The sequence below is a fragment of the Narcine bancroftii genome, chromosome 6 (assembly GCF_036971445.1).
Source record: "Narcine bancroftii isolate sNarBan1 chromosome 6, sNarBan1.hap1, whole genome shotgun sequence".
NCBI classification, from domain to species: Eukaryota; Metazoa; Chordata; class Chondrichthyes; order Torpediniformes; family Narcinidae; genus Narcine; species Narcine bancroftii.
Genome location: NC_091474.1, coordinates 100,235,366 through 100,257,314, shown reverse-complemented (window position 1 = coordinate 100,257,314; position 21,949 = coordinate 100,235,366).

The window sequence follows — 21,949 nt, the reverse complement described above, 5'->3', positions numbered from 1 at the left end:
TGGAAATTCACATCCATATTTCAATTTGGAAAAGAATAGTACAAATGATCACTTGAAATTACAAACTTTAAAATAAATGCTTTTTTGAAAAATGTTTAAACATGGTTTCACATCTATGCAACAGCACAAGTAAAAAGTTTGTCAGATGTTTTAAAAGTAATTTTCTCCAAAAAAGCAAAATGTTGATCAGTAAATTCACTTCTGCATTTCAATTTGAGAAAGACTAACATATATGTTAAAATGAAACTACCAACTTTAAAATACATGCTTTTTTGAGAAACTTTGCTTCACATCTATGAATTTTCATGTATAAGTATTAATAGTCTTTGTAAAACTTTTAAAAATGTTTAAAAATATAGTTTACAACCAGAGAAAGAAATGCAGAAAAAGAAATACGCGTTTATCTGACAATTTGAAAAAGTATCAATAAATTCTAAAATGAATGTCCACACAGCACATGTAAAAAGTTTATCAGAGGTTTTAAAACGTTTTTCAGAGGTTGTATTGTACTTTTCTGCAATCATACAAAATATAGATCTGGAAATTCACATCCACATTTCAATTTTGAAAAGAATAATAGAAATGATCACTTGAAATTACAAACTTTAAAATAAATGCTTTTTTGAAAAATGTTTAAACTTGTTTTCACATCTATGCAACAGCTCATGTAAAGTTTATCAGAGGTTTTAAAAGCACTTTTCTCCAAAAAAGCAAAATGTAGATCCGTAAATTCACTTCTACATTTCAATTTTAGAAAGAATAACATAAATGTTAAAATGAAACTACCAACTGTAAAATACATGCATTTTTCAGAAGAACTTAAACTTTGATTCACATCTATGAATTTTCATGTATAAGTATTAATAGTCTTTGTAAAACTTTTAAAAATGTTTAAAAATATAGTTTACAACCAGAAAAATAAATGAAGAAAAAGAAATAAGCGTTTATCTGACAATTTGAAAAAGTATCAATAAATGCTAAAATGATTGTCCACACATTGAAATAAATGCGTTTTAAGAAAAGATTAAAGCTAGTTTTCTCATCTATGAACTTCATTGTTAATATATAAACAGTACATGTCAAACGTTTTTCAGAGGTTGTATTGTACTTTTCTGCAATCATATAAAATATAGATCTGGAAATTCACATCAACATTTCAATTTTGAAAAGAATAGTAGAAATGGTCACTTGAAATTACAAACTTTAAAATAAATGCTTTTTTGAGAAATGTTTAAACATGATTTCACATCTATGCAACAGCTCATGTAAAGTTTGTCAGAGGTTTTAAAAGTACTATTCTCCAAAAAAGCAAAATGTAGATCCGTAAATTCACTTCTACATTTCAATTTTAGAAAGAATAACATAAATGTTAAAATGAAACAACCAACTTTAAAATACATGCATTTTTGAGAAATACTTAAATTTTGCCTCACATCTATGAATTTTCATGTATAAGTATTAATAGTCTTTGTAAAACTTTTAAAAACGTTTAAAAATATAGTTTACAACCAGAAAAATAAATGCAGAAAAGGAAATACGCATTTATCTGACAATTTGAAAAAGTATCAATAAATGCTAAAATGAATGTCCACACATTCAAATAAATGCGTTTTAAGAAAAGATTAAAGCTAGTTTTCTCATCTATGAACTTCATTGTTAATATATAAACAGTACATGTAAAACGTTTTTCAGAGGTTGTATTGTACTTTTCTGCAATCATATAAAATATAGATCTGGAAATTCACATCCACATTTCAATTTTGAAAAGAATAGGACAAATGATCACTTGAAATTACAAACATAAAAATAAAAGCTTTTTGGACAAATGTTTAAACATGGTTTCACCTCTATGCAACAGCACATGTAAAAAGTTTGTCAGAGGTTTTAAAACGTTTTTCAGAGGTTGTATTGTACTTTTCTGCAATCATACAAAATATAGATCTGGAAATTCACATCCACATTTCAATTTGGAAAAGAATAGTACAAATGATCACTTGAAATTACAAACTTTAAAATAAATGCTTTTTTGAAAAATGTTTAAACATGGTTTCACATCTATGCAACAGCACAAGTAAAAAGTTTGTCAGATGTTTTAAAAGTAATTTTCTCCAAAAAAGCAAAATGTTGATCAGTAAATTCACTTCTGCATTTCAATTTGAGAAAGACTAACATATATGTTAAAATGAAACTACCAACTTTAAAATACATGCTTTTTTGAGAAACTTTGCTTCACATCTATGAATTTTCATGTATAAGTATTAATAGTCTTTGTAAAACTTTTAAAAATGTTTAAAAATATAGTTTACAACCAGAGAAAGAAATGCAGAAAAAGAAATACGCGTTTATCTGACAATTTGAAAAAGTATCAATAAATTCTAAAATGAATGTCCACACAGCACATGTAAAAAGTTTATCAGAGGTTTTAAAACGTTTTTCAGAGGTTGTATTGTACTTTTCTGCAATCATACAAAATATAGATCTGGAAATTCACATCCACATTTCAATTTTGAAAAGAATAATAGAAATGATCACTTGAAATTACAAACTTTAAAATAAATGCTTTTTTGAAAAATGTTTAAACTTGTTTTCACATCTATGCAACAGCTCATGTAAAGTTTATCAGAGGTTTTAAAAGCACTTTTCTCCAAAAAAGCAAAATGTAGATCCGTAAATTCACTTCTACATTTCAATTTTAGAAAGAATAACATAAATGTTAAAATGAAACTACCAACTGTAAAATACATGCATTTTTCAGAAGAACTTAAACTTTGATTCACATCTATGAATTTTCATGTATAAGTATTAATAGTCTTTGTAAAACTTTTAAAAATGTTTAAAAATATAGTTTACAACCAGAAAAATAAATGAAGAAAAAGAAATAAGCGTTTATCTGACAATTTGAAAAAGTATCAATAAATGCTAAAATGATTGTCCACACATTGAAATAAATGCGTTTTAAGAAAAGATTAAAGCTAGTTTTCTCATCTATGAACTTCATTGTTAATATATAAACAGTACATGTCAAACGTTTTTCAGAGGTTGTATTGTACTTTTCTGCAATCATATAAAATATAGATCTGGAAATTCACATCAACATTTCAATTTTGAAAAGAATAGTAGAAATGGTCACTTGAAATTACAAACTTTAAAATAAATGCTTTTTTGAGAAATGTTTAAACATGATTTCACATCTATGCAACAGCTCATGTAAAGTTTGTCAGAGGTTTTAAAAGTACTATTCTCCAAAAAAGCAAAATGTAGATCCGTAAATTCACTTCTACATTTCAATTTTAGAAAGAATAACATAAATGTTAAAATGAAACAACCAACTTTAAAATACATGCATTTTTGAGAAATACTTAAACTTTGCTTCACATCTATGAATTTTCATGTATAAGTATTAATAGTCTTTGTAAAACTTTTAAAAACGTTTAAAAATATAGTTTACAACCAGAAAAATAAATGCAGAAAAAGAAATACGCATTAATCTGACAATTTGAAAAAGTATCAATATATGCTAAAATGAATGTCCACACATTGAAATAAATGCGTTTTAAGAAAAGATTAAAGCTAGTTTTCTCATCTATGAACTTCATTGTTAATATATAAACAGTACATGTAAAACGTTTTTCAGAGGTTGTATTGTATTTTTCTGCAATCATATAAAATATAGATCTGGAAATTCACATCCACATTTCAATTTTGAAAAGAATAGGACAAATGATCACTTGAAATTACAAACATAAAAATAAAAGCTTTATGGACAAATGTTTAAACATGGTTTCACCTCTATGCAACAGCACATGTAAAAAGTTTGTCAGAGGTTTTAAAACGTTTTTCAGAGGTTGTATTGTACTTTTCTGCAATCATACAAAATATAGATCTGGAAATTCACATCCACATTTCAATTTGGAAAAGAATAGTACAAATGATCACATGAAATTACAAACTTTAAAATAAATGCTTTTTTGAAAAATGTTTAAACATGATTTCACATCTATGCAACAGCACAAGTAAAAAGTCTGTCAGAGGTTTTAAAAGTAATTTTCTCCAAAAAAGCAAAATGTTGATCAGTAAATTCACTTCTACATTTCAATTTGAGAAAGACTAACATAAATGTTAAAATGAAACTACCAACTTTAAAATACATGCTTTTTTGAGAAACTTTCCTTCACATCTATGAATTTTCATGCATAAGTATTAATAGTCTTTGTAAAACTTTTAAAAATGTTTAAAAATATAGTTTACAACCAGAGAAAGAAATGCAGAAAAAGAAATACGCGTTTATCTGAAAATTTGAAAAAGTATCAATAAATTCTAAAATGAATGTCCACACAGCACATGTAAAAAGTTTATCAGAGGTTTTAAAACGTTTTTCAGAGGTTGTATTGTACTTTTCTGCAATCATACAAAATATAGATCTGGAAATTCACATCCACATTTCAATTTTGAAAAGAATAATAGAAATGATCACTTGAAATTACAAACTTTAAAATAAATGCTTTTTTGAAAAATGTTTAAACTTGATTTCACATCTATGCAACAGCTCATGTAAAGTTTGTCAGAGGTTTTAAAAGCACTTTTCTCCAAAAAAGCAAAATGTAGATCCGTAAATTCACTTCTACATTTCAATTTTAGAAAGAATAACATAAATGTTAAAATGAAACTACCAACTGTAAAATACATGCATTTTTGAGAAGTACTTAAACTTTGATTCACATCTATGAATTTTCATGTATAAGTATTAATAGTCTTTGTAAAACTTTTAAAAATGTTTAAAAATATAGGTTACAACCAGAAAAATAAATGCAGAAAAAGAAATAAGCGTTTATCTGACAATTTGAAAAAGTATCAATAAATGCTAAAATGATTGTCCACACATTGAAATAAATGCGTTTTAAGAAAAGATTAAAGCTAGTTTTCTCATCTATGAACTTCATTGTTAATATATAATCAGTAGATGTAAAACGTTTTTCAGAGGTTGTATTGTACTTTTCTGCAATCATATAATATATAGATCTGGAAATTCACATCCACATTTCAATTTTGAAAAGAATAGGACAAATGATCACTTGAAATTACAAACATAAAAATAAAAGCTGTTTGGACAAATGTTTAAACATGGTTTCACCTCTATGCAACAGCACATGTAAAAAGTTTGTCAGAGGTTTTAAAACGTTTTTCAGAGGTTGTATTGTACTTTTCTGCAATCATACAAAATATAGATCTGGAAATTCACATCCACATTTCAATTTGGAAAAGAATAGTACAAATGATCACTTGAAATTACAAACTTTAAAATAAATGCTTTTTTGAAAAATGTTTAAACATGGTTTCACATCTATGCCACAGCACATGTAAAAAGTATCTCAGAGGTTTTTAAAAGTACTTTTCTACAAGAAAGTTAAATGTAGATCCGTAAATTCACTTCTACATTTCAATTTGAGAAAGAATAACATAAATGTTAAAATGAAACTACCAACTTTAAAATACATGCATTTTTGAGAAATACTTAAACTTTGCTTCACATCTATGAATTTTCATGTATAAGTATTATTAGTCTTTGTAAAACTTTTAAAAATGTTTAAAAATATAGTTTACAACCAGAAAAATAAATGCAGAAAAAGAAATACGCGTTTATCTGACAATATGAAAAAGTATCAATAAATGCTAAAATGAATGTCCACACATTGAAATAAATGCGTTTTAAGAAAAGATTAAAGCTAGTTTTCTCATCTATGAACTTCATTGTTAATATATAAACAGTACATGTAAAACGTTTTTCAAAGGTTGTATTGTACTTTTCTGCAATCATATAAAATATAGATCTGGAAATTCACATCCACATTTCAATTTCAAAAAGAATAGTAGAAATGGTCACTTGAAATTACAAACTTTAAAATAAATGCTTTTTTGAGAAATGTTTAAACATGATTTCACATCTATGCAACAGCTCATGTAAAGTTTGTCAGAGGTTTTAAAAGTACTTTTCTCCAAAAAAGCAAAATGTAGATCCGTAAATTCACTTCTACATTTCAATTTTAGAAAGAATAACATAAATGTTAAAATGAAACTACCAACTGTAAAATACATGCATTTTTGAGAAATACTTAAACTTTGCTTCACATCTATGAATATTCATGTATAAGTATTAATAGTCTTTGTAAAACTTTTAAAAACGTTTAAAAATATAGTTTACAACCAGAAAAATAAATGCAGAAAAGGAAATACGCATTTATCTGACAATTTGAAAAAGTATCAATAAATGCTAAAATGAATGTCCACACATTCAAATAAATGCGTTTTAAGAAAAGATTAAAGCTAGTTTTCTCATCTATGAACTTCATTGTTAATATATAAACAGTACATGTAAAACGTTTTTCAGAGGTTGTATTGTACTTTTCTGCAATCATATAAAATATAGATCTGGAAATTCACATCCACATTTCAATTTTGAAAAGAATAGGACAAATGATCACTTGAAATTACAAACATAAAAATAAAAGCTTTTTGGACAAATGTTTAAACATGGTTTCACCTCTATGCAACAGCACATGTAAAAAGTTTGTCAGAGGTTTTAAAACGTTTTTCAGAGGTTGTATTGTACTTTTCTGCAATCATACAAAATATAGATCTGGAAATTCACATCCACATTTCAATTTGGAAAAGAATAGTACAAATGATCACTTGAAATTACAAACTTTAAAATAAATGCTTTTTTGAAAAATGTTTAAACATGGTTTCACATCTATGCAACAGCACAAGTAAAAAGTTTGTCAGATGTTTTAAAAGTAATTTTCTCCAAAAAAGCAAAATGTTGATCAGTAAATTCACTTCTGCATTTCAATTTGAGAAAGACTAACATATATGTTAAAATGAAACTACCAACTTTAAAATACATGCTTTTTTGAGAAACTTTGCTTCACATCTATGAATTTTCATGTATAAGTATTAATAGTCTTTGTAAAACTTTTAAAAATGTTTAAAAATATAGTTTACAACCAGAGAAAGAAATGCAGAAAAAGAAATACGCGTTTATCTGACAATTTGAAAAAGTATCAATAAATTCTAAAATGAATGTCCACACAGCACATGTAAAAAGTTTATCAGAGGTTTTAAAACGTTTTTCAGAGGTTGTATTGTACTTTTCTGCAATCATACAAAATATAGATCTGGAAATTCACATCCACATTTCAATTTTGAAAAGAATAATAGAAATGATCACTTGAAATTACAAACTTTAAAATAAATGCTTTTTTGAAAAATGTTTAAACTTGTTTTCACATCTATGCAACAGCTCATGTAAAGTTTATCAGAGGTTTTAAAAGCACTTTTCTCCAAAAAAGCAAAATGTAGATCCGTAAATTCACTTCTACATTTCAATTTTAGAAAGAATAACATAAATGTTAAAATGAAACTACCAACTGTAAAATACATGCATTTTTCAGAAGAACTTAAACTTTGATTCACATCTATGAATTTTCATGTATAAGTATTAATAGTCTTTGTAAAACTTTTAAAAATGTTTAAAAATATAGTTTACAACCAGAAAAATAAATGAAGAAAAAGAAATAAGCGTTTATCTGACAATTTGAAAAAGTATCAATAAATGCTAAAATGATTGTCCACACATTGAAATAAATGCGTTTTAAGAAAAGATTAAAGCTAGTTTTCTCATCTATGAACTTCATTGTTAATATATAAACAGTACATGTCAAACGTTTTTCAGAGGTTGTATTGTACTTTTCTGCAATCATATAAAATATAGATCTGGAAATTCACATCAACATTTCAATTTTGAAAAGAATAGTAGAAATGGTCACTTGAAATTACAAACTTTAAAATAAATGCTTTTTTGAGAAATGTTTAAACATGATTTCACATCTATGCAACAGCTCATGTAAAGTTTGTCAGAGGTTTTAAAAGTACTATTCTCCAAAAAAGCAAAATGTAGATCCGTAAATTCACTTCTACATTTCAATTTTAGAAAGAATAACATAAATGTTAAAATGAAACAACCAACTTTAAAATACATGCATTTTTGAGAAATACTTAAACTTTGCTTCACATCTATGAATTTTCATGTATAAGTATTAATAGTCTTTGTAAAACTTTTAAAAACGTTTAAAAATATAGTTTACAACCAGAAAAATAAATGCAGAAAAAGAAATACGCATTAATCTGACAATTTGAAAAAGTATCAATATATGCTAAAATGAATGTCCACACATTGAAATAAATGCGTTTTAAGAAAAGATTAAAGCTAGTTTTCTCATCTATGAACTTCATTGTTAATATATAAACAGTACATGTAAAACGTTTTTCAGAGGTTGTATTGTATTTTTCTGCAATCATATAAAATATAGATCTGGAAATTCACATCCACATTTCAATTTTGAAAAGAATAGGACAAATGATCACTTGAAATTACAAACATAAAAATAAAAGCTTTATGGACAAATGTTTAAACATGGTTTCACCTCTATGCAACAGCACATGTAAAAAGTTTGTCAGAGGTTTTAAAACGTTTTTCAGAGGTTGTATTGTACTTTTCTGCAATCATACAAAATATAGATCTGGAAATTCACATCCACATTTCAATTTGGAAAAGAATAGTACAAATGATCACTTGAAATTACAAACTTTAAAATAAATGCTTTTTTGAAAAATGTTTAAACATGATTTCACATCTATGCAACAGCACAAGTAAAAAGTCTGTCAGAGGTTTTAAAAGTAATTTTCTCCAAAAAAGCAAAATGTTGATCAGTAAATTCACTTCTACATTTCAATTTGAGAAAGACTAACATAAATGTTAAAATGAAACTACCAACTTTAAAATACATGCTTTTTTGAGAAACTTTCCTTCACATCTATGAATTTTCATGCATAAGTATTAATAGTCTTTGTAAAACTTTTAAAAATGTTTAAAAATATAGTTTACAACCAGAGAAAGAAATGCAGAAAAAGAAATACGCGTTTATCTGAAAATTTGAAAAAGTATCAATAAATTCTAAAATGAATGTCCACACAGCACATGTAAAAAGTTTATCAGAGGTTTTAAAACGTTTTTCAGAGGTTGTATTGTACTTTTCTGCAATCATACAAAATATAGATCTGGAAATTCACATCCACATTTCAATTTTGAAAAGAATAATAGAAATGATCACTTGAAATTACAAACTTTAAAATAAATGCTTTTTTGAAAAATGTTTAAACTTGATTTCACATCTATGCAACAGCTCATGTAAAGTTTGTCAGAGGTTTTAAAAGCACTTTTCTCCAAAAAAGCAAAATGTAGATCCGTAAATTCACTTCTACATTTCAATTTTAGAAAGAATAACATAAATGTTAAAATGAAACTACCAACTGTAAAATACATGCATTTTTGAGAAGTACTTAAACTTTGATTCACATCTATGAATTTTCATGTATAAGTATTAATAGTCTTTGTAAAACTTTTAAAAATGTTTAAAAATATAGGTTACAACCAGAAAAATAAATGCAGAAAAAGAAATAAGCGTTTATCTGACAATTTGAAAAAGTATCAATAAATGCTAAAATGATTGTCCACACATTGAAATAAATGCGTTTTAAGAAAAGATTAAAGCTAGTTTTCTCATCTATGAACTTCATTGTTAATATATAATCAGTAGATGTAAAACGTTTTTCAGAGGTTGTATTGTACTTTTCTGCAATCATATAATATATAGATCTGGAAATTCACATCCACATTTCAATTTTGAAAAGAATAGGACAAATGATCACTTGAAATTACAAACATAAAAATAAAAGCTGTTTGGACAAATGTTTAAACATGGTTTCACCTCTATGCAACAGCACATGTAAAAAGTTTGTCAGAGGTTTTAAAACGTTTTTCAGAGGTTGTATTGTACTTTTCTGCAATCATACAAAATATAGATCTGGAAATTCACATCCACATTTCAATTTGGAAAAGAATAGTACAAATGATCACTTGAAATTACAAACTTTAAAATAAATGCTTTTTTGAAAAATGTTTAAACATGGTTTCACATCTATGCCACAGCACATGTAAAAAGTATCTCAGAGGTTTTTAAAAGTACTTTTCTACAAGAAAGTTAAATGTAGATCCGTAAATTCACTTCTACATTTCAATTTGAGAAAGAATAACATAAATGTTAAAATGAAACTACCAACTTTAAAATACATGCATTTTTGAGAAATACTTAAACTTTGCTTCACATCTATGAATTTTCATGTATAAGTATTATTAGTCTTTGTAAAACTTTTAAAAATGTTTAAAAATATAGTTTACAACCAGAAAAATAAATGCAGAAAAAGAAATACGCGTTTATCTGACAATATGAAAAAGTATCAATAAATGCTAAAATGAATGTCCACACATTGAAATAAATGCGTTTTAAGAAAAGATTAAAGCTAGTTTTCTCATCTATGAACTTCATTGTTAATATATAAACAGTACATGTAAAACGTTTTTCAAAGGTTGTATTGTACTTTTCTGCAATCATATAAAATATAGATCTGGAAATTCACATCCACATTTCAATTTCAAAAAGAATAGTAGAAATGGTCACTTGAAATTACAAACTTTAAAATAAATGCTTTTTTGAGAAATGTTTAAACATGATTTCACATCTATGCAACAGCTCATGTAAAGTTTGTCAGAGGTTTTAAAAGTACTTTTCTCCAAAAAAGCAAAATGTAGATCCGTAAATTCACTTCTACATTTCAATTTTAGAAAGAATAACATAAATGTTAAAATGAAACTACCAACTTTAAAATACATGCATTTTTGAGAAATACTTAAACTTTGCTTCACATCTATGAATTTTCATGTATAAGTATTATTAGTCTTTGTAAAACTTTTAAAAATGTTTAAAAATATAGTTTACAACCAGAAAAATAAATGCAGAAAAAGAAATACGCGTTTATCTGACAATATGAAAAAGTATCAATAAATGCTAAAATGAATGTCCACACATTGAAATAAATGCGTTTTAAGAAAAGATTAAAGCTAGTTTTCTCATCTATGAACTTCATTGTTAATATATAAACAGTACATGTAAAACGTTTTTCAGAGGTTGTATTGTATTTTTCTGCAATCATATAAAATATAGATCTGGAAATTCACATCCACATTTCAATTTTGAAAAGAATAGGACAAATGATCACTTGAAATTACAAACATAAAAATAAAAGCTTTATGGACAAATGTTTAAACATGGTTTCACCTCTATGCAACAGCACATGTAAAAAGTTTGTCAGAGGTTTTAAAACGTTTTTCAGAGGTTGTATTGTACTTTTCTGCAATCATACAAAATATAGATCTGGAAATTCACATCCACATTTCAATTTGGAAAAGAATAGTACAAATGATCACTTGAAATTACAAACTTTAAAATAAATGCTTTTTTGAAAAATGTTTAAACATGATTTCACATCTATGCAACAGCACAAGTAAAAAGTCTGTCAGAGGTTTTAAAAGTAATTTTCTCCAAAAAAGCAAAATGTTGATCAGTAAATTCACTTCTACATTTCAATTTGAGAAAGACTAACATAAATGTTAAAATGAAACTACCAACTTTAAAATACATGCTTTTTTGAGAAACTTTCCTTCACATCTATGAATTTTCATGCATAAGTATTAATAGTCTTTGTAAAACTTTTAAAAATGTTTAAAAATATAGTTTACAACCAGAGAAAGAAATGCAGAAAAAGAAATACGCGTTTATCTGAAAATTTGAAAAAGTATCAATAAATTCTAAAATGAATGTCCACACAGCACATGTAAAAAGTTTATCAGAGGTTTTAAAACGTTTTTCAGAGGTTGTATTGTACTTTTCTGCAATCATACAAAATATAGATCTGGAAATTCACATCCACATTTCAATTTTGAAAAGAATAATAGAAATGATCACTTGAAATTACAAACTTTAAAATAAATGCTTTTTTGAAAAATGTTTAAACTTGATTTCACATCTATGCAACAGCTCATGTAAAGTTTGTCAGAGGTTTTAAAAGCACTTTTCTCCAAAAAAGCAAAATGTAGATCCGTAAATTCACTTCTACATTTCAATTTTAGAAAGAATAACATAAATGTTAAAATGAAACTACCAACTGTAAAATACATGCATTTTTGAGAAGTACTTAAACTTTGATTCACATCTATGAATTTTCATGTATAAGTATTAATAGTCTTTGTAAAACTTTTAAAAATGTTTAAAAATATAGGTTACAACCAGAAAAATAAATGCAGAAAAAGAAATAAGCGTTTATCTGACAATTTGAAAAAGTATCAATAAATGCTAAAATGATTGTCCACACATTGAAATAAATGCGTTTTAAGAAAAGATTAAAGCTAGTTTTCTCATCTATGAACTTCATTGTTAATATATAATCAGTAGATGTAAAACGTTTTTCAGAGGTTGTATTGTACTTTTCTGCAATCATATAATATATAGATCTGGAAATTCACATCCACATTTCAATTTTGAAAAGAATAGGACAAATGATCACTTGAAATTACAAACATAAAAATAAAAGCTGTTTGGACAAATGTTTAAACATGGTTTCACCTCTATGCAACAGCACATGTAAAAAGTTTGTCAGAGGTTTTAAAACGTTTTTCAGAGGTTGTATTGTACTTTTCTGCAATCATACAAAATATAGATCTGGAAATTCACATCCACATTTCAATTTGGAAAAGAATAGTACAAATGATCACTTGAAATTACAAACTTTAAAATAAATGCTTTTTTGAAAAATGTTTAAACATGGTTTCACATCTATGCCACAGCACATGTAAAAAGTATCTCAGAGGTTTTTAAAAGTACTTTTCTACAAGAAAGTTAAATGTAGATCCGTAAATTCACTTCTACATTTCAATTTGAGAAAGAATAACATAAATGTTAAAATGAAACTACCAACTTTAAAATACATGCATTTTTGAGAAATACTTAAACTTTGCTTCACATCTATGAATTTTCATGTATAAGTATTATTAGTCTTTGTAAAACTTTTAAAAATGTTTAAAAATATAGTTTACAACCAGAAAAATAAATGCAGAAAAAGAAATACGCGTTTATCTGACAATATGAAAAAGTATCAATAAATGCTAAAATGAATGTCCACACATTGAAATAAATGCGTTTTAAGAAAAGATTAAAGCTAGTTTTCTCATCTATGAACTTCATTGTTAATATATAAACAGTACATGTAAAACGTTTTTCAAAGGTTGTATTGTACTTTTCTGCAATCATATAAAATATAGATCTGGAAATTCACATCCACATTTCAATTTCAAAAAGAATAGTAGAAATGGTCACTTGAAATTACAAACTTTAAAATAAATGCTTTTTTGAGAAATGTTTAAACATGATTTCACATCTATGCAACAGCTCATGTAAAGTTTGTCAGAGGTTTTAAAAGTACTTTTCTCCAAAAAAGCAAAATGTAGATCCGTAAATTCACTTCTACATTTCAATTTTAGAAAGAATAACATAAATGTTAAAATGAAACAATCAACTTTAAAATACATGCATTTTTGAGAAATACTTAAACTTTGCTTCACATCTATGAATTTTCATGTATAAGTATTAATAGTCTTTGTAAAACTTTTAAAAACGTTTAAAAATATAGTTTACAACCAGAAAAATAAATGCAGAAAAAGAAATACGCATTAATCTGACAATTTGAAAAAGTATCAATAAATGCTAAAATGAATGACCACACATTGAAATAAATGCGTTTTAAGAAAAGATTAAAGCTAGTTTTCTCATCTATGAACTTCATTGTTAATGTATAAACAGTAGATGTAAAACGTTTTTCAGAGGTTTTATTGTACTTTTCTGCAATCATACAAAATATAGATCTGGAAATTCACATCCACATTTCAATTTGGAAAAGAATAGTACAAATGATCACTTGAAATTACAAACTTTAAAATAAATGCTTTTTTTAAAAATGTTTAAACATGATTTCACATCTATGCAACAGCACAAGTAAAAAGTTTGTCAGAGGTTTTAAAAGTACTTTTCTCCAAAAAAGCAAAATGTTGATCAGTAAATTCACTTCTACATTTCAATTTGAGAAAGAATAACATAAATGTTAAAATGAAACTACCAACTTTAAAATACATGCTTTTTTGAGAAACTTTGCTTCACATCTATGAATTTTCATGTATAAGTATTAATAGTCTTTGTAAAACTTTTAAAAATGTTTAAAAATATAGTTTACAACCAGAGAAAGAAATGCAGAGAAAGAAATACGCGTTTATCTGACAATTTGAAAAAGTATCAATAAATTCTAAAATGAATGTCCACACAGCACATGTAAAAAGTTTGTCAGAGGTTTTAAAACGTTTTTCAGAGGTTGTATTGTACTTTTCTGCAATCATACGAAATATAGATCTGGAAATTCACATCCACATTTCAATTTTGAAAAGAATAATAGAAATGATCACTTGAAATTATAAACTTTAAAATAAATGCTTTTTTGAAAAATATTTAAACTTGATTTCACATCTATGCAACAGCTCATGTAAAGTTTGTCAGAGGTTTTAAAAGTACTTTTCTCCAAAAAAGCAAAATGTAGATCCGTAAATTCACTTCTACATTTCAATTTTAGAAAGAATAACATAAATGTTAAAATGAAACAACCAACTTTAAAATACATGCATTTTTGAGAAGTACTTAAACTTTGCTTCACATCTATGAATTTTCATGTATAAGTATTAATAGTCTTTGTAAAACTTTTAAAAACGTTTAAAAATATAGTTTACAACCAGAAAAATAAATTCAGAAAAAGAAATACGCATTAATCTGACAATTTGAAAAAGTATCAATAAATGCTGAAATGAATGTCCACACATTGAAATAAATGAGTTTTAAGAAAAGATTAAAGCCAGTTTTCTCATCTATGAACTTCATTGTTAATATATAAACAGTACATGTAAAACGTTTTTCAGAGGTTGTATTGTACTTTTCTGCAATCATACAAAATATAGATTTGGAAATTCACATCCACATTTCAATTTTGAAAAGAATAGTAGAAATGGTCACTTGAAATTACAAACTTTAAAATAAATGCTTCTTTGAGAAATGTTTAAACATGATTTCACCTCTATGCAACAGCACATGTAAAAAGTTTGTCAGAGGTTTTAAAAGTAGTTTTCTACAAGAAAGCAAAATGTAGATCTGTAAATTCACATCTACATATCAATTTTAGAAAGAATAACATAAATGTTAAAATGAAACAACTAACTTTAAAATACATGCATTTTTGAGAAATACTTAAACTTTGCTTCACATCTATGAATTTTCATGTATAAGTATTAATAGTCTTTGTAAAACTTTTAAAAACGTTTAAAAATATAGTTTACAACCAGAAAAATAAATGCAGAAAAAGAAATACGCGTTTATCTGACAATATGAAAAAGTATCAATAAATGCTAAAATGAATGTCCACACATTGAAATAAATGCGTTTTAAGAAAAGATTAAAGCTAGTTTTCTCATCTATGAACTTCATTGTTAATATATAAACAGTACATGTAAAACGTTTTTCAAAGGTTGTATTGTACTTTTCTGCAATCATATAAAATATAGATCTGGAAATTCACATCCACATTTCAATTTCAAAAAGAATAGTAGAAATGGTCACTTGAAATTACAAACTTTAAAATAAATGCTTTTTTGAGAAATGTTTAAACATGATTTCACATCTATGCAACAGCTCATGTAAAGTTTGTCAGAGGTTTTAAAAGTACTTTTCTCCAAAAAAGCAAAATGTAGATCTGTAAATTCACTTCTACATTTCAATTTTAGAAAGAATAACATAAATGTTAAAATGAAACAACCAACTTTAAAATACATGCATTTTTGAGAAATACTTAAATTTTGCCTCACATCTATGAATTTTCATGTATAAGTATTAATAGTCTTTGTAAAACTTTTAAAAACGTTTAAAAATATAGTTTACAACCAGAAAAATAAATGCAGAAAAGGAAATACGCATTTATCTGACAATTTGAAAAAGTATCAATAAATGCTAAAATGAATGTCCACACATTCAAATAAATGCGTTTTAAGAAAAGATTAAAGCTAGTTTTCTCATCTATGAACTTCATTGTTAATATATAAACAGTACATGTAAAACGTTTTTCAGAGGTTGTATTGTACTTTTCTGCAATCATATAAAATATAGATCTGGAAATTCACATCCACATTTCAATTTTGAAAAGAATAGGACAAATGATCACTTGAAATTACAAACATAAAAATAAAAGCTTTTTGGACAAATGTTTAAACATGGTTTCACCTCTATGCAACAGCACATGTAAAAAGTTTGTCAGAGGTTTTAAAACGTTTTTCAGAGGTTGTATTGTACTTTTCTGCAATCATACAAAATATAGATCTGGAAATTCACATCCACATTTCAATTTGGAAAAGAAGAGTACAAATGATCACTTGAAATTACAAACTTTAAAATAAATGCTTTTTTGAAAAATGTTTAAACATGGTTTCACATCTATGCCACAGCACATGTAAAAAGTATGTCAGAGGTTTTTAAATGTACTATTCTACAAGAAAGTTAAATGTAGATCCGTAAATTCACTTCTACATTTCAATTTGAGAAAGAATAACATAAATGTTAAAATGAAACTACCAACTTTAAAATACATGCATTTTTGAGAAATACTTAAACTTTGCTTCACATCTATGAATTTTCATGTATAAGTATTATTAGTCTTTGTAAAACTTTTAAAAATGTTTAAAAATATAGTTTACAACCAGAAAAATAAATGCAGAAAAAGAAATACGCGTTTATCTGACAATATGAAAAAGTATCAATAAATGCTAAAATGAATGTCCACACATTGAAATAAATGCGTTTTAAGAAAAGATTAAAGCTAGTTTTCTCATCTATGAACTTCATTGTTAATATATAAACAGTACATGTAAAACGTTTTTCAGAGGTTGTATTGTACTTTTCTGCAATCATATAAAATATAGATCTGGAAATTCACATCAACATTTCAATTTTGAAAAGAATAGTAGAAATGGTCACTTGAAATTACAAACTTTAAAATAAATGCTTTTTTGAGAAATGTTTAAACATGATTTCACATCTATGCAACAGCTCATGTAAAGTTTGTCAGAGGTTTTAAAAGTACTTTTCTCCAAAAAAGCAAAATGTAGATCCGTAAATTCACTTCTACATTTCAATTTTAGAAAGAATAACATAAATGTTAAAATGAAACAACCAACTTTAAAATACATGCATTTTTGAGAAATACTTAAACTTTGCTTCACATCTATGAATTTTCATGTATAAGTATTAATAGTCTTTGTAAAACTTTTAAAAACGTTTAAAAATATAGTTTACAACCAGAAAAATAAATGCAGAAAAAGAAATACGCATTAATCTGACAATTTGAAAAAGTATCAATAAATGCTAAAATGAATGTCCACACATTGAAATAAATGCGTTTTAAGAAAAGATTAAAGCTAGTTTTCTCATCTATGAACTTCATTGTTAATATATAAACAGTACATGTAAAACGTTTTTCAGAGGTTGTATTGTATTTTTCTGCAATCATATAAAATATAGATCTGGAAATTCACATCCACATTTCAATTTTGAAAAGAATAGGACAAATGATCACTTAAAATTACAAACATAAAAATAAAAGCTTTATGGACAAATGTTTAAACATGGTTTCACCTCTATGCAACAGCACATGTAAAAAGTTTGTCAGAGGTTTTAAAACGCTTTTCAGAGGTTGTATTGTACTTTTCTGCAATCATACAAAATATAGATCTGGAAATTCACATCCACATTTCAATTTGGAAAAGAATAGTACAAATGATCACTTGAAATTACAAACTTTAAAATAAATGCTTTTTTGAAAAATGTTTAAACATGATTTCACATCTATGCAACAGCACAAGTAAAAAGTTTGTCAGAGGTTTTAAAAGTACTTTTCTCCAAAAAAGCAAAATGTTGATCAGTAAATTCACTTCTACATTTCAATTTGAGAAAGAATAACATAAATGTTAAAATGAAACTACCAACTTTAAAATACATGCTTTTTTGAGAAACTTTGCTTCACATCTATGAATTTTCATGTATAAGTATTAATAGTCTTTGTAAAACTTTTAAAAATGTTTAAAAATATAGTTTACAACCAGAGAAAGAAATGCAGAAAAAGAAATACGCGTTTATCTGACAATTTGAAAAAGTATCAATAAATTCTAAAATGAATGTCCACACAGCACATGTAAAAAGTTTGTCAGAGGTTTTAAAACGTTTTTCAGAGGTTGTATTGTACTTTTCTGCAATCATACGAAATATAGATATGGAAATTCACATCCACATTTCAATTTTGAAAAGAATAATAGAAATGATCACTTGAAATTATAAACTTTAAAATAAATGCTTTTTTGAAAAATATTTAAACTTGATTTCACATCTATGCAACAGCTCATGTAAAGTTTGTCAGAGGTTTTAAAAGTACTTTTCTCCAAAAAAGCAAAATGTAGATCCGTAAATTCACTTCTGCATTTCAATTTTAGAAAGAATAACATAAATGTTAAAATGAAACAACCAACTTTAAAATACATGCATTTTTGAGAAGTACTTAAACTTTGCTTCACATCTATGAATTTTCATGTATAAGTATTAATAGTCTTTGTAAAACTTTTAAAAACGTTTAACAATATAGTTTACAACCAGAAAAATAAATTCAGAAAAAGAAATACGCATTAATCTGACAATTTGAAAAAGTATCAATAAATGCTGAAATGAATGTCCACACATTGAAATAAATGAGTTTTAAGAAAAGATTAAAGCTAGTTTTCTCATCTATGAACTTCATTGTTAATATATAAACAGTACATGTAAAACGTTTTTCAGAGGTTGTATTGTACTTTTCTGCAATCATACAAAATATAGATTTGGAAATTCACATCCACATTTCAATTTTGAAAAGAATAGTAGAAATGGTCACTTGAAATTACAAACTTTAAAATAAATGCTTCTTTGAGAAATGTTTAAACATGATTTCACCTCTATGCAACAGCACATGTAAAAAGTTTGTCAGAGGTTTTAAAAGTACTTTTCTACAAGAAAGCAAAATGTAGATCTGTAAATTCACATCTACATATCAATTTTAGAAAGAATAACATAAATGTTAAAATGAAACAACTAACTTTAAAATACATGCATTTTTGAGAAATACTTAAACTTTGCTTCACATCTATGAATTTTCATGTATAAGTATTAATAGTCTTTGTAAAACTTTTAAAAACGTTTAAAAATATAGTTTACAACCAGAAAAATAAATGCAGAAAAAGAAATACGCGTTTATCTGACAATATGAAAAAGTATCAATAAATGCTAAAATGAATGTCCACACATTGAAATAAATGCGTTTTAAGAAAAGATTAAAGCTAGTTTTCTCATCTATGAACTTCATTGTTAATATATAAACAGTACATGTAAAACGTTTTTCAGAGGTTGTATTGTACTTTTCTGCAATCATATAAAATATAGATCTGGAAATTCACATCAACATTTCAATTTTGAAAAGAATAGTAGAAATGGTCACTTGAAATTACAAACTTTAAAATAAATGCTTTTTTGAGAAATGTTTAAACATGATTTCACATCTATGCAACAGCTCATGTAAAGTTTGTCAGAGGTTTTAAAAGTACTTTTCTCCAAAAAAGCAAAATGTAGATCCGTAAATTCACTTCTACATTTCAATTTTAGAAAGAATAACATAAATGTTAAAATGAAACAACCAACTTTAAAATACATGCATTTTTGAGAAATACTTAAACTTTGCTTCACATCTATGAATTTTCATGTATAAGTATTAATAGTCTTTGTAAAACTTTTAAAAACGTTTAAAAATATAGTTTACAACCAGAAAAATAAATGCAGAAAAAGAAATACGCATTAATCTGACAATTTGAAAAAGTATCAATAAATGCTAAAATGAATGTCCACACATTGAAATAAATGCGTTTTAAGAAAAGATTAAAGCTAGTTTTCTCATCTATGAACTTCATTGTTAATATATAAACAGTACATGTAAAACGTTTTTCAGAGGTTGTATTGTATTTTTCTGCAATCATATAAAATATAGATCTGGAAATTCACATCCACATTTCAATTTTGAAAAGAATAGGACAAATGATCACTTGAAATTACAAACATAAAAATAAAAGCTTTATGGACAAATGTTTAAACATGGTTTCACCTCTATGCAACAGCACATGTAAAAAGTTTGTCAGAGGTTTTAAAACGTTTTTCAGAGATTGTATTGTACTTTTCTGCAATCATACAAAATATAGATCTGGAAATTCACATCCACATTTCAATTTGGAAAGGAATAGTACAAATGATCACTTGAAATTACAAACTTTAAAATAAATGCTTTTTTGAAAAATGTTTAAACATGTTTTCACATCTATGCAACAGCACAAGTAAAAAGTTTGTCAGAGGTTTTAAAAGTACTTTTCTCCAAAAAAGCAAAATGTTGATCAGTAAATTCACTTCTACATTTCAATTTGAGAAAGAATAACATAAATGTTAAAATGAAACTACCAACTTTAAAATACATGCTTTTTTGAGAAACTTTGCTTCATATCTATGAATTTTCATGTATAAGTATTAATAGTGTTTGTAAAACTTTTAAAAATGTTTAAAAATATAGTTTACAACCAGAGAAAGAAATGCAGAAAAAGAAATACGCGTTTATCTGACAATTTGAAAAAGTATCAATAAATTATAAAATGAATGTCCACACAGCACATGTAAAAAGTTTATCAGAGGTTTTAAAACGTTTTTCAGAGGTTGTATTGTACTTTTCTGCAATCATACGAAATATAGATCTGGAAATTCACATCCACATTTCAATTTTGAAAAGAATAATAGAAATGATCACTTGAAATTACAAACTTTAAAATAAATGCTTTTTTGAAAAATATTTAAACTTGATTTCACATCTATGCAACAGCTCATGTAAAGTTTGTCAGAGGTTTTAAAAGTACTTTTCTCCAAAAAAGCAAAATGTAGATCCGTAAATTCACTTCTACATTTCAATTTTAGAAAGAATAACATAAATGTTAAAATGAAACAACCAACTTTAAAATACATGCATTTTTGAGAAGTACTTAAACTTTGCTTCACATCTATGAATTTTCATGTATAAGTATTAATAGTCTTTGTAAAACTTTTAAAAACGTTTAACAATATAGTTTACAACCAGAAAAATAAATGCAGAAAAAGAAATACGCATTAATCTGACAATTTGAAAAAGTATCAATAAATGCTAAAATGAATGTCCACACATTGAAATAAATGAGTTTTAAGAAAAGATTAAAGCTAGTTTTCTCATCTATGAACTTCATTGTTAATATATAAACAGTACATGTAAAACGTTTTTCAGAGGTTGTATTGTACTTTTCTGCAATCATACAAAATATAGATTTGGAAATTCACATCCACGTTTCAATTTTGAAAAGAATAGTAGAAATGGTCACTTGAAATTACAAACTTTAAACTAAATGCTTCTTTGAGAAATGTTTAAACATGATTTCACCTCTATGCAACAGCACATGTAAAAAGTTTGTCAGAGGTTTTAAAAGTACTTTTCTACAAGAAAGCAAAATGTAGATCTGTAAATTCACATCTACATATCAATTTTAGAAAGAATAACATAAATGTTAAAATGAAACAACTAACTTTAAAATACATGCATTTTTGAGAAATACTTAAACTTTGCTTCACATCTATGAATTTTCATGTATAAGTATTAATAGTCTTTGTAAAACTTTTAAAAACGTTTAAAAATATAGTTTACAACCAGAAAAATAAATGCAGAAAAAGAAATACGCGTTTATCTGACAATATGAAAAAGTATCAATAAATGCTAAAATGAA